Here is a 14,808-nt window from a genome sequence, read left to right as displayed (position 1 = left end):
AGTGGTATTCTGGGTAATGAACAATACTTAAGCCTTTCTGTACGAATTAAATGTTTAATAGTATGTAGAATATTGCTCCTAAAAGATGCCCTCATATCTTACATATGTGACATTGTTTGATTTCATTTCAGTAGCAAAAAATATAAATACACAACAATATTTGTATTTTTTCTGGGATGGCTTTAAAATTAGCTGTCAGAGTTTAAAAGAAAACAGTGATTACTCTTTCTTATCATTTCTTGTAAAAATAATCATTGCTTATTAAATGCTGGCAGAACTAGGGAGGGGAATTGTGTTTTACAACAGTGATGAGTGCTGCTAACACTCCAGAGATAAACTTCGTGGGGACTGCTTTTATTCTATATAATGAATTAAGATCTAATAGAATTAATGAGTGAAAAAAAGACGAATAGCATAACTGTTTCCCTTCCCAATGATGTTCATGCTCTTTATTTCCCTCTTTGATGATGGTTTAGTCATAATGGCTTCAGTCATATCTGACCTTGGTAACTTTGTAGGCAAATGTTCTTGCCATAAAGTGTTTCTTGTAAGATTTTTACAGGTTAGTTCATCATTGCTCCCCTTCCCTCCAATTTTTTATGAGCTTGGGACTGGCATATAGCTGGGACATCAGTATTCATGACTGTAATCCATGTGTGTTCATGGGAGCCAGTTTGCCTGTTCTGAGAGACAAAAAAAAAAAGAGTTTCTGGGTAGGTGGGAAACCCTCTACCTCTGTATGAGACTGGCTAACTAACTCACCTTTAGTCAAAAGAGACCAGATAAAGGTTCGTCATGCCATGGATGGGAATTGAACCCAGGTCTTTCTGACTAAAGGGCTTCGTCTATACCAGTGATGGCAAACCTATGACACATGTCAGCACTGACACACTTGAGGGTTTCAGGTGACACACCTTGGATATTGAAAAATATTGGTATTCTGATGAAAAAACTGCAATAAATCGTGTAAGATCGCTCTCAGTTAAGGCGAAGGTATGTTTCGGCTTTGAGAATAAACTCAAAATATTTCAACGTGATTTAGAAAGTAACAATTTTAAGTATTTCCCAAGAGTGAAAATTTTTTTAACGAAACCAGCCCCAAAAATCGTGAACAACATGTCAACCAATCTATCGAAGTTCTAAAGTCAGTAACTGAGCAGTTTTCTTCTAGATTTGAGCAATTTCGAATGTTGGAACAAACAATCCAATTCATAAAGTATCCTGATGAAACAGAATTCATGGATCTTAAAGTAGATGGCTTTGAGTAGTTGGATTTAAAAGATCTTGAAATGCAGCTAGCTGGCTTCCAGTGTAATCCTATCTGGAAAAGAAAGTTTATTGCTCTTAGAAATGAATTAGAAGAACTTGAGCGGGAACGTCTGCATGATACCCACGTGTTTAAAAATTCAGATTGTGAAATTCTAAGCAATAGATTTCGAAACAACGCCAGGATGAGGTGATCAGCTCTTTTTCTATAAGTATTCTTGACTTCAACTCGAAAAGCTCCGAAAGCTTCCCAGAAACTTTCATGCTCTTAAAATCTTTGCTATAGCTCTAAAAATTTTCTCTTCTACATACTCTTGTGAAACTTTATTTTCTTCCTTAAATAATATCAAATCGAAAGAGAGAAATAGATTGAGCAATGATTTGAGCGCTGCCTGTGTAGCATTAAAATGTACACACTATAGTCCTTCTATAAAGAAACTTTCTACCAGCACTCAGCAACAGAAAGTCATTAAATGTAATGTAAGTTTATAACTTCAGTTTATTAAATTAATTGTATAATATGAATTCATAGATTTTATATCAATGTTCTATTAAATAAATAGCCTGATATGATATGTATAAGTCACCATCTATGATTATGTAGTTAAACTTATAATGCATTTATGCAAGTGGCACATCAACAACGTCAATATTTAAAAAAGAAAAGATGTTTGACACACCTGGGTAAAAAGGTTTGCCATCACTGGTCTATATCAACTCTGAGCTGTGGAGGCTCTTTCCCTCTTTGAAGCAACTGATAAATGCTCATTCTTGTGGAAGAATTACTTTGCGTAGATGGGAAATTGTCCTGTATGATAACTGTATTAATATTTAGATATCTTAAAAACTGAATTTAAAGTTAAGTTTATCATAAAATGATGTTTTGTATAGTTGATGTAAAAATATCGGTATATCTTTTTTGTGTATCACAGGCAAAACGTTTTTAGATGCTATTTTTATTTTTGGCCACTGAAGTCTTGCTTGGATATAAAGGAAATTATTAAGATTAGAAGTTATCATATTTATAAAATTCGATAAATTGTATAAATGCAACATTGAATTACTACATTTATACAATTTATCAAATTTTATTGTGAGCTATAACTTAAGAGAGAAGCCAAAGTAACTGCTGTAATTATGTTTTGGAAGTGATTAAATGTTGTGATTTGAACAAATATTATAAATTCTACATGTTTTATAACAATATTATAAATAAATAACTTTACACACTATGAGAAGAACTTTGTCAACATTTCTGGACATAGTTGAAACTAGTAATGGTAGAACACAGTGATAGACTGAAACATATTTGAGCATGCCTGGAAGTGAAAAGAACGTTAACAGATGATAGCTGCTCAGAAGGAGAAGAAGAGAATAGAGGAGAATAAAGTAAATTAAGTTACTGAAGGGTATTTTTGGTGAAACTAAATATGCTTTCTTCAGTATTCTGTGTCTTAGGGTGCAGGAAGAAGTTAACTGATTTATGTTGTTATAGGAAGGTGCCATTTGTATTAATTTTTGTGAATTCAAGAGAATGAATTCTGTAGGAAGCAGTTGAAAATTCTGTGTCCAGAAGGGATAAAGATTGTTTCATGTATGATTATGTAATTAAAGCAGGCACTGTAAAGAAAGTGATTTTCATGCTGTTTCATGGATCTGAAGTATCACACGTAACTAGTGCTTGGATAATTATATTGATTTCAAGTTATGATGTATATTTGAGTTTTTTTTTTGTGCAAGTTTGATTTGTTGTTTACTTTCAGAAGTTAAGAGTTAAATCTCTCGAAATTGAGGGAATAATTTGCACATGGTGCAAATGACCACGTTGTACCTACATAAAGAAAGTAAAAATACTCACCTCCTGTACTCAACAATAAAAAGTTTTGTTATATGTGCATTTATAAAAATTCAGATATCTCACAGTCCACATGTTGCAGAAGCGCTCCATAGAATATGTGACAATATAATCTCTATTAAACAAAAGGTGTATACTTCATCAGCGACATGCAGTTTGTTTTGATTTTCAGTGGGTTTGATTTTAGAGACACACAAGTGTTTAGAATTTCCTCCTAACTTTGGGGGACATCACATATTGCTGTTATAATTGATTATGAATGTCAAGCAAGAGAACAGTACTATGTTATATAATTCTGGCCCAAAAAAAAAAGGGAAACACAGTATGCAGCATGTTGTTCTACATACTTGTTATACTTGTTTCTCTTTTACACATAAAGCTGGGCTTAATGTAGTGTTTTGTGAAGACATTGGGGTTGGGGGTAGTAGGAAGGTTAACAAAATAAAGGAGAAAATTGTTAAATTTGAACATACTGGGAACTAAAGAAACTTTGTCTGGTCCAAAGAAATCTGTGTCTACTGTCAATATCATGAGAAACAAGGCTGGACTCATTGATTTTCAAAAATGCAGTATAGTCCGATGTTTTTTGATTCTGATTAAAGCAGAGCATTCAGTCTATAAAGTAGCAAAGATGACATGAGAAGAGGGGGGGGATAGTGTATCCTTTGTTGATGGTAAGAAAGAACAGTTTTTAAGCTGGTTTAAAGGAAGTGTTATAGATTGAATTTGTGAAGAATCCATGCTGTTTGTTCAGATGTGCCTTTAAGATAAGGTATTGAAATTCTTTTCACATTGGATTGTAGTCTGGTCAACAGACAACTCAGTTTTCTGAATGGTGGTTTCATTATAACCATTAGACACCAAAGTGCTTTTAATTTTATTTAATTCATGTAACAAAAGGAAATCAGAAGAATAAATTACATGAGCTCTATATCCAAAACTTTCAATAATACTTATCTTTTGTGATGAATCATGGTGTGAGATAATTTAATGTATCTGGAAGTAAAGGTTGGTTTTGATAAACTGAAATTTCATCATGACCTGTAATGTTTCAAATTATTACGGTATCCAAAAAAGGATAGACATTTGGATTCATGTTCAATAGTGAACCTGATACAAGAGTAACAAAGTTTTTTTTCCCTTCAGGATTTAAAGTAATCTGTCTCAGTGTGGGACCAGTGTTACATCCTGAATGAAGAACTTTATTAAAGAAACAGTTCATTCAGGATTTAACAAGTCAGAAAAATCAGCTGAGAGAAAATTTTAGTACTCGAGCAGAAGAAATAAAGTACTAACTGTAAATAGAATTATCTCCTTTTAGTAGAATTGTAATGCTATGTAAAGAACTTTGAGTATAAATTAATATTATATGAATGCATCATGTATACAATGAATGGGTAAATTAGATATAAACAATAGTCCAAAAGTCATGGACGGGCCTGAGGCATTGGCAATCTCGGAAAGTGATGCACATTTGTTTCCCGGAAGCTGTTGCCAGAGATCTCGCGATGTGCCGAAATTCCCGCGGTCGAAAAAAAGATCGCAGAAAGAAGAGGGCGCTATCGCAGCTAATAACAGGGTGCTAAAAAGGGGAAAGTGAAGGGAGAATAAAAATGGTTTGCACCCCTTTCTCAATGCTTTTTTCGCCTATTATTGCTGGATGATGATTCGACTTCTCCCATGGACCGGAAGTTCCTGATGGCGTTTCTTGGCGATAGTACGATATCAGATGGTGCGCCTTTCCCTTCGATGTCGGAATTTCCGCCGGTACAAAAGCGTGAGATGTCGGCATATGCTGTCTTCGCTCCTTCGCTGAAAGTTCCGATGGAATAATATCGTGGATGTATACCAGAACCGGCAATAGAAACGACAATGGTCCAAAACAGATCGAGAATAGACGAGGGAAAAACGCCAGGTGCAGAGCATAGCTTAATCTGTTGACCATAGTGACCCACCACGTGGACGCAGGCTTATGGAAGTATTGAGAGGTAATTCAAACAAAGAAGGACAATTCAGACGGACCTGGAGATCCTGCCCAAGAAATGGTAAAGTACAGATTTTGTTGTATAATTACCCAGGCGGTAAAAGGGAAAGATCGTTGTAGTATAATAATCGAGTATGGACAGTATTTAAGAACTTTAAGTGATTATTTAGCAGTGGCTAATGTCCATAAGACAAATTATCTGGAATGATTAGAGATGTATTGACTAGTTTAATATGCAACACGAACATAGTAGGCAGAATATTAATTAGAAGTGTATAATGTGTATATTATGTGTGTTTAACCTCTAACTTAAAAAGAAGGGTTTATTGTTCATGCATTAGAGTATTAATCAGTTTGATACAGTTTGATTTAGCATGTCATTGAACTAATTGAAAGTGAGATTGGTCTAAATGTATATTATGTCTTTAGATTCCAATAAATATGTTTTTTCTTCTATACCTGAGTTTTGCCTGTGATATGAACCAAAACTACCATTCATTAATCTGAACCATAGGGAGGGGGGGGGGGGGGAATTGAAAGAAAGGTATAACATGTTGTTATAGAGGTTACGACTGATTGCTAATTATTACTAATTCATGAGTTTAAGCACTAAATTTATTCACCATGTGCACCAAAAGTCTGGAAAAGTCTCCCTTAATAAGAGTCCCCTCTATACTAAGATATTGGCTGGTGCAGCTTTAAAAAATAAATTTGTCAATATCTGAAGAGGAGATGGTCCCAGAAAGAAATTAGAGGATTTGTTTCTTTTAGCAAGAAATAACACTTTAACAGTCAGGGTAAGCACGTGAGTAAAATTAGGAATCGGCTAGAGATATATAGAATTTACTTTCCTTATAGAATGAACATGTAAGAAGTGATACAGATATTAGAGTCAGGGAAATTTTGTATGTCTTGTAGTTATTGTAGAGAGGAAAATTCATAAAGGAAGTAAATTATTATAGGAAAAGTAAGTAATGACATAACACCAGATCACAAAGACTTCAATGAAACGAAGCTGTATACAAGGTCAAGGGGAAAATGGTATGGAAGAATTGATTTTGTTGATGCTCCATAAAATTAATCAGCTGAATCAGATGAGATAGGATTCCCCATTGCTGTTCCTTCAATTTTTTTAAACAATTTATTCCACCAATTAAAATAGCCTGCATTGATGGTGAATTTACAATATCCTCAGGAAAATCAGATTGAGAAAATTGAGTCTCTTGAATAGGAAGGCTGCATCATTTTTTCATCATTAGACATACAGATCTTTAATTTTCTCTTTAAAGTCAAGGCTGTTTTTAATTTAAGAATTAGTGTAACCAGTGAGATCCTGAAGATGATGAGAAAGATATTTTGCAAATGTGAAGTGTGGGAGAGCCAACTGTTGGATGTGTTGTGTGTAGTGGATAGCAATCCTTATGGAAACCATAGAGATGTGGCAGATAGGCATGATGAATTCATGACTTTTCAACAACACTGGCATCCCAAGATTGGACATTGTCTAATAATTTATTTAGTTTATTGATTTTACTCTTTGTTGGGTCATGTTAATCACACTAATTGCACTTATCCCTCAGTAAGATATTAATTTACAATTATACTTTGTGGTATTCATTACAACAATGCATTACCTTTATCAGCGCTTGTGATGATAATATTGACGTTTGATGTAAGCAGCAAAAAGCTTTTATTTCTGAGAGGGGTATATTTAAAGGAGGTGGTTTAGCTTTGAGTAAAGTTTGAGCATTTTCAAATTGCAATTTATTAGCTTCATCTGCGTGTGATTCTCTGATACCTCTTTCCATTATTTAAATATTTAAATAATGGAAAGAGGTATATTTAAAGGGAGTGCTTAAGGGTCAAAGCTGTATAACTGAGAGGAGACCTCCACATAGCCTTTAAAGGAATGCGGAGAACCAACCAGGGCTTCTGACCTAATGTCCAATCCTCACCTTCTCATGGTGCACCCTGTTGGGTATCTACTTGGATACTGAACGGACGAGGATGGACTGGCAATTTGGGATTTAGCCGACCAAATTGTATTCTTAGTGGTTAAACCAAAATATAGAATGATGGTACAACATGACAAAATTTCATGCCGGCTGGGGCGTCGCCCGGTTAAAAAGGCCCCCGTTGTTTTCGCCAGGGAACCAGGGCGAACATCGAAAAGTCAGCTACTGGAACAAATCTGAAAATAAACCCCAACTCAACATCACCAGAGTTAAAGATCGGTACTATCAACGTAAGAAGCCTGAATGGCAAAGAAATGGAGCTAGCTGAGGAATTAGATAAGTACCAGATCAACATAATAGGGGTGACTGAAACAAAAAAGACCAAAACTTGTGAGATGTTTCTGAGCAATAAATACAAAATGTTATATTCAGGCAATGACAATCAAGGAAAAGAAGGAGTAGCCATAGTATTCAACACAAAATACAAGGCTAATCTTCTTGAATGGCAGTCAATCTCAAGTAGAGTAATGTGGGCAAATATGAGAATGGGGAACTGGACAATGAGATTTATTTGTGCCTTTGGTCCCACAGAAGGTTCTACTAAGGTAGAAGTGGAGGAATTTTTTGACGCTCTAGAAAAAGCAACTGACACAATGAAAAAGGAAAAGTTGGTCCTTGTTGGGGATCTAAATAGCAGAGTAGGAAATGATTGTGAGACATACAAAAATATTTTGGGAAAATTTGGAGAAAAGAGCAAAGTTAATAATAATGGCAAATATCTGTTGGATTTCTGCTCAGGACATGGACTGGTTATTACTAACACCATGTTCCAACATAAAAATGTGCATAAATTCACATGGAGAGAAGAGGCTAGGAATAAGAAAAGTCTCATTGACTATGTTATTGTTGATAATAATGTTTTCTCCCTGGTGCAGGACACCAGAGTGTACAGAGGATTTGAAATTGGAAGTGATCACTATTTAGTCTTGAGCAGGATAAAATTGAATTTCGTATTGAAAAGAATAACATGTAAGAAAGTTTTAAAGCGAATAAAAGTTCAGCAGCTCTCAGATGTAAGCTGTAGGCTAAAATACACAAAGATTATTGAAGAAAAAATGAAAGAGTTTGAGAACAGGAATCAAACCTTGGAGATTCAGTGGCAAACTCTGAAGAAAACATTGATTGATTCTGCCAGAGAGGCATGTGGTGAGGTTGTCTGTAAGGATAAAAAAATCAGAACTCCCTGGTGGACACAGGAAGTTAAAGAGGCAGTGAAGAAAAAGAAGAAAGCATACCAAAAGTTCCTGTCAAATAAGTCAGCTTGTGCTCTTAGAGAATATAGAGACAAATGCAAGAATGCTAAACACTGTGTAAAACTAGCTAAACAAAAGTCATGGGAGGACTTTGGCAAGAATATAGAAAATAAATATCAAGAAAGTGACAAAATATTCTGGAGGTTGTTGAAGAAGCTTAAGAATGGAGGAAAGAGTGCTGTAAAAGGAATTAGAGATGATAAAGGTGACATGAAAACGGGAGAAAAAGATATCCTTGAGGTATGGAGTAATTACTTTGAAAAACTGCTAAATGAAACAAGCAGTGATGACAGCACGGTGGTAAAAAACACTGACCAGGCATGCAGTCAGGAATACATATCCATACTAGAAGTAGAAAAAGCCATCAAAGGCTTGAAATGTGGAAAGGCAGCAGGAGTAGATGATATTCGACCAGAAATGCTTAAGTATGGTGGTATAAGAGTCTTACAGTGGCTGCACATCATAGTTCAGAAAGCCTGGACAGAGGGATGAATTCCCGATGACTGGAGTAGAGCTCTCATACTACCCACATATAAAAAGGGAAATAAAACTGCATGTGAGAATTACAGAGGTATTTCCCTACTGAGTGTTCCTGGCAAGATCTATGCAAGTATACTTGAGAAACGGTTGAGAAGAATTGTGGAAGAAAAGCTTGGTGAAGAACAAGCTGGATTCAGGCCAAATAGAGGCTGTCAGGATCAGATCTTCACTTTATGACAAATAGTCGAGAAAGCATGGGAATATAACAAAGATCTATATTTAAGTTTTGTCGATTTGGAAAAGGCATATGACAAGGTGCCAAGAGAGAAGCTATTCAATACGCTGCAGTTATATGGCTTCAATGGGGCATTATATCAAGCAATACTTAGTCTTTATTTGAGTTGTAAGTCAGCAGTTAGAATTGAAGGAAGTACAGGAAGATGGTTTAATGTTAAATCTGGTGTGAGACAAGGATGTGCATTATCCCCTCTGTTATTCATTATCTATATGGATCACATTATGAAGGAAAGTGGTATTAAGCATGATATCAAAATTGGAGATGTTAATGTCAGCTCTTTGCTTTATGCAGATGATGTTATACTTCTTAAAAAATCTGCTACAAGTCTGCAAGATTCTCTTACTAAATTGAATAGCTGTTGTAATAGATATGGTATGAAGGTCAGCAATAAAAAGACAAAGACAATGAAAATAGGCAGAATCATTGAAAATGTCAACTGTGTTGTGAATGGAGAACCTGTGGAACAAGTAAAACATTTCAGCTATTTAGGCACTATTTTTACTGAAGATGGTAAATTAAATATAGAAATAGACAACAGAATCAGCAAAGCTGGTATGGTGGGAAGTCAATTGAAGAAATTCATATGGAATAAGAGCGAAATTAGTCGGAATACTAAATTAGCTGTGTACAAGACAGTGTTCAAACCAGTTTTAACTTATGGATCTGAGAGCTGGGTCAGAAGTAACACACTTGACCAAAGGCTAGAGACCGCAGATATGAGAGTCCTGAGAAAGATTATAGGCGTGAACAGATGGCATCAATGGCAATATCATATTAAAAACGAGGATATTAGGAAAGAACTTGACATTGTCAGCATCCAGGAATGCGTTAGCAGAGTTAATCTCAGGTGGTATGGTCACTTAAACAGAATCGGCGAGGAAAGATTAGCAAAACAAGTATTCTCTGCCAGGTTGGCAGCAAAACGACCCAGAGGAAGACCAAGATGTAGGTGGATTGATACAGTACAAAGTGCTTTAGACGATAGAAATATAAGATCTGATAATGTTGGAGTCTTGACAAGTAACAGACTGATGTACACCCCTGTACACCCCTTGAGGGTACATGGCAGGAATTTGATGATGATGATGATGATGTATATTTAAAGGAGGTGGTTTAGCTTTGAGCAAAGTTTGAGCATTTTCAAATTGTAATTTATTAGCTTCATCTGTGTGTGATTCCCTGATACCTCTTTCCACTCCTCTCATAATTTCTAAGTGCAGTATATGTCTAGGAAACAAGACAAAATCCTGACATTTAGACAAAACATTTAATTCATTATTAGTGAGTGGTATGTTTGTTAAAATTATAATCTAGCATTACTGAATAGATTCAGGCAATGATTGAACATTGCAGTAGTATCTTCATTTCATATTTCAAACTTGCGAATCATTCTATGTTTGTGAATTCAGTGTATTTATCTGGCCAAGGATAGCAAAATACTAAAAATATTAATTCAAAATAGTCTTGACTAAGAATGTCTTTTAAAGCATTTTCAAGATTTAGAAGCCGATCATAATTGGAAGAACTGTTTATTTCATGTATTGATTTATTAATATGGCCTCACTAGGTATATTTTTAGATACTTATACAGCAGTCTTTCAAGAAATATTTAATAATATAAACTGGACAAACCTTGTTATAAAAATTAATAACAGAATCTTAACATACCTAAGATATGCAGATATAATTTTTGCAAATACTCCAGAAGACCTTAATATAATGATAGAAGACCTATATCATGAAAGCAGAAAAGTCGGTCAGAGAAAAAACTAAAATCATGTTAATTATTTTGTAACCAAAAAACATAATTTGATATTTTAAGGATACTTGTGACATAAAGATTGTATAATATAATCACGTACACACAAGAAAGATATTTAATTAGCCAAATATTTCTTTCTGAAAATTGCAGACCATCTTCAGTGGCAATACAAGAACAGTTTTAAAATACAAAGTGGAATACTAACAATAGATCGTTTGTAAATAGAACAAGATGTTATATCACTAAGTATTAAAGAGAAATATTTTTAAGCAGAGACATGATTGAATATAAAATATTAATTAATAATTCCAATAATTTTAAATAAAATAAAATTAATATGAATTAATGAGTTATCCTGATTAGACTTTCCCAGATTTTTCATACAGATATACAGTCATTCCGATTCAGGTTAGGATGATGGAGTAAGGCTTCTACGCTTTCTTTGAATAAACGTTCAAATTTATAGCGGGATATATGTAAGGGGCGAGTTTTTGACCAAAGGATGTTGTGGTTAGTTTCTATCCCGTGCTGAGCCAATCCAGATTTTTCGGGTTTGTTGTGATGAATGGAGGATTGATGTTCTTGAATTCTTTTTCTAGAGAGCATCCAGTTTGTCCAAAATAGGAGAGATCACAGTTGCAGGGAATTTGATAGACTCCAGGAAGAGACCTAGTTGAGCGTTTGTCTTTAGAAGAAGGAAAATGGGAAGATAATTTGTTAATAGGTGAATAAGTAGCTGTTCTCATATTTCTTCAGAATTCTTGAAATAGGTTCTGAAATCTCGGAGATGTATTGAATCTTTATTATTTAGTAGTGGATTATAAGAATCGAGAAGATGTTGTGTACTCTTTTCGGAAAAGCCATTGAGTTTCATGTGCTGTTGGATAGTAGAAAGTTCTTTCTGTAGAAAATTAGAAGTAGAACAATTAGTTTTGGCTCTTCTGATTAAACATTTTATGATTCCTGTTTTTTGACAAGGATGATGTGCAGATTCTTTAAGAATATAAAAACCTGTGAACGTTGGTTTTCTGTAAATGTAGTTGTAAGAGTATTTGAAGGTGACCGGCTGAGGAGAACGTCTAAAAATGATAACTGGTTGTTTTTTTCCATTTCCATAATAAACTTTATACGATGATGTAAGGAATTGATACTGTTTAAAAAAGAAGGTAAGGAGTCTTTGTTGTGAGGCCATACAGTAAAGATGTCATCTATGTATCTTACCGAAAAGGATGGTTGATGGAATATAGATAAGAATAGGACTTTTTCTAGATGTTCTAAATAAAAGTTGGCTAAAGCAAGAGAGAGAGGACTACCCATGGCCGTTCCTTCTACTTGGCTGTAAAATTTGTTTTGACATAAGAAATATGCAGAGTGTATTACGAAATCGAATAGTTTTATAATGTCTTCTGGAAAGATGTCAGCCAGTAATTTTAAAGTCCCTTTGAGAGGTACATTTGTAAATAAAGATTCTATATCAAAGCTCACCATAAGATCTGTAGGTTGCAATGAGATATTTTTCAATTTTTCGAAGAAATCTGAGGAGTTTTTAAGAAAGGAACTAGAGATGCCAATGTGAGATTTCAATAATTTAGCTAGATATTTGGCTATACGGTAAGTAGGAGAATCAATACAATCTACTATTGGACGATGGAAAGTCAATTTTATGTATTTTAGGAAGACCATAAAATCTAGGAAGTCTTGTAAAATGAGTTTTAAGTCTTTCAATTGTGTCACTATCTAAACTGATGACTTCATCTAGGAGAGAATTTAATTACTTTAGTTGTCTATTGGTTGGATCATAATCAAGTTCTTGATATGTGGAGAGATCTCGAAGTAAAAGAGAAAGTTTTCTTCTGAAATTTGCGGAGTCCATAACTACTGTTGCTTTCCCCTTGTCAGCTTTGGTGATAATGAAGTGATTGTTTTTTCTCAAAGACTCTAAAGATTTCATTTCAGAAGGAGATATGTTGGAAGGAGGAAATTTGGCCTTAGTAGAGAAGAAGTGACTTCTAGGCAAAGAGCATTAGCTTTATCACTAGTTAGATGACTTAGGTTCTGTTGAATGTTAACTATGAAATCTAGATATGGTATCTTATTAGGAACACTAGAAAAATCATGTCCTTTTGAAAGGATGACGGTTTCACTATTAGTTAGAGGACGTCCGGATATATTGACGATCCAATTATCTGGAGCTTTGAAGGGCTTGAATTGTTTAGAAGAAAGAGCTTCATATTTGGCTAATTAGATATCTTTCTTGTGTGTATGTGCTTATATTATACAATCTTTATGCCACAAGTATCCATAAAATATCAAATTTTAACCCTTCACGGGGAAAATGCCACCAAAATAACCGGTAAATTAGGAAAACTTTCAGTTATACAAGGTAGGTTATGAGCGAAGATCAATTTTTTAAAAAAATGCTGCCAAAACAAGATTATTCCCAATTTTGCAAAGATTAAAGAAAAAGATTATAAAATCTCCTAGAGCTCATAATATTTACTGGAACACCAGTTTATCTTTAATCCGTAACCAACTTAAAGCTGATAAACATGATCTTGCTATTAACAGTCATCATATTTCTTATCTTCGCACCTATATTTACACAAACTTGGATCCACATCTTTCACACATAGTTCTAAATGTGGCTAAACGTTCTACTTAATGAGCATATAATAAACTAAGTCGGCATCTAAACCGCAAATATGAAGCTCTTTTTTCTAAACAATTCAAGCCCTTCAAAGCTCCAGATAATTGGATCATCAATATATCCGGACGTCCTCTAACTAATAGCGAAACCCTCATCCTTTCAAAAGGACATGATTTTTCTATTGTTCCTAATAAGATACCATATCTAGATTTCCTAGTTAACATTAAACGGAACCTAAGTCATCTAACTAGTGATAATGCTAATGCTCTTCGCCTAGAAGTTGCTTCTTCTCTACTTAAGGCCAAACTTCCTCCTTCCAGCATATCTCCTTTTGAAATGAAATCTTTACAGTCCTTGAGAAAAAACAATCACCTCATTATCACCAAAACTGACAAGGGGAAAGCAACAGTAGTTATGGACTCTGCAAATTACAGAAGAAAACTTTCTCTTTTACCTCGAGATTGCTTCACATATCAAGAACTTGATTATGATCCAATCAACAGACAACTAAATTAATTAAATTCTCTCCTAGATGAAGTCATCAGTTTAGATAGTGATGCAATTGAAAGACTTAAAACTCATTTTACAACACCTCCTAGATTTTATGATCTTCCTAAAATACATAAGATTGACTTTCCTCTTCGTCCAATAGTAGATTGTATTGATTCTCCTACTTACCGTATAGTCAGATATCTAGCTAAATTATTGAAATCTCACGTAGGCATCTCTAGTTCCTTTCTTAAAAACTCCTCAGATTTCTTTGAAAAATTGAAAAATATCTCATTGCAACCTACAGATCTTATGGTGAGCTTTGATATAGAATCTTTATATACAAATGTACCTCTCAAAGAGACTAAAATTACTGGCTGATATCTTTCCAGAAGACATAAAACTATTCGATTTCGTAATACATTCAGGATATTTCTTATGTCAAAACAAATTTTACAGCCAAGTAGAAGGAACGGCAATGGGTAGTCCTCTCTCTCTCTTGCTTTAGCCAACTTTTATTTAGAACATCTAGAAAAAGTCCTCTTCTCATCTATATTCCCTCAACCATCCTTTTCGGTAAGATACATAGATGACATCTTTACTGTATGGCCTCGCAACAAAGACTCCTTACCTTCTTTTTTAAACAGTATTAATTCCTTACATCATCGTATAAAGTTTACTGTGGAAATGGAAAAAAAAAACAACCAGTTATCATTTTTAGACGTTCTTCTCATCCGGTCACCTTCAAATACCAACGTT

General features: G+C 34.4%; 1 protein-coding gene across 1 annotated transcript in view; it reads left to right on the top strand.

Moving 5' to 3' along the window:
• Window positions 1-14,808, top strand: part of Art4 (arginine methyltransferase 4) — a 327,729-nt gene that overhangs the window by 120,048 nt on the left and 192,873 nt on the right.

The sequence above is a fragment of the Typopeltis vanoorti genome, chromosome 25 (assembly GCF_054136105.1).
Source record: "Typopeltis vanoorti isolate ZY-2024b chromosome 25, IOZ_Tvanoo_1.0, whole genome shotgun sequence".
NCBI classification, from domain to species: Eukaryota; Metazoa; Arthropoda; class Arachnida; order Uropygi; family Thelyphonidae; genus Typopeltis; species Typopeltis vanoorti.
Note: the sequence above shows the minus strand (reverse complement) of the source record. Positions and strands in the feature narration are given on the sequence as shown.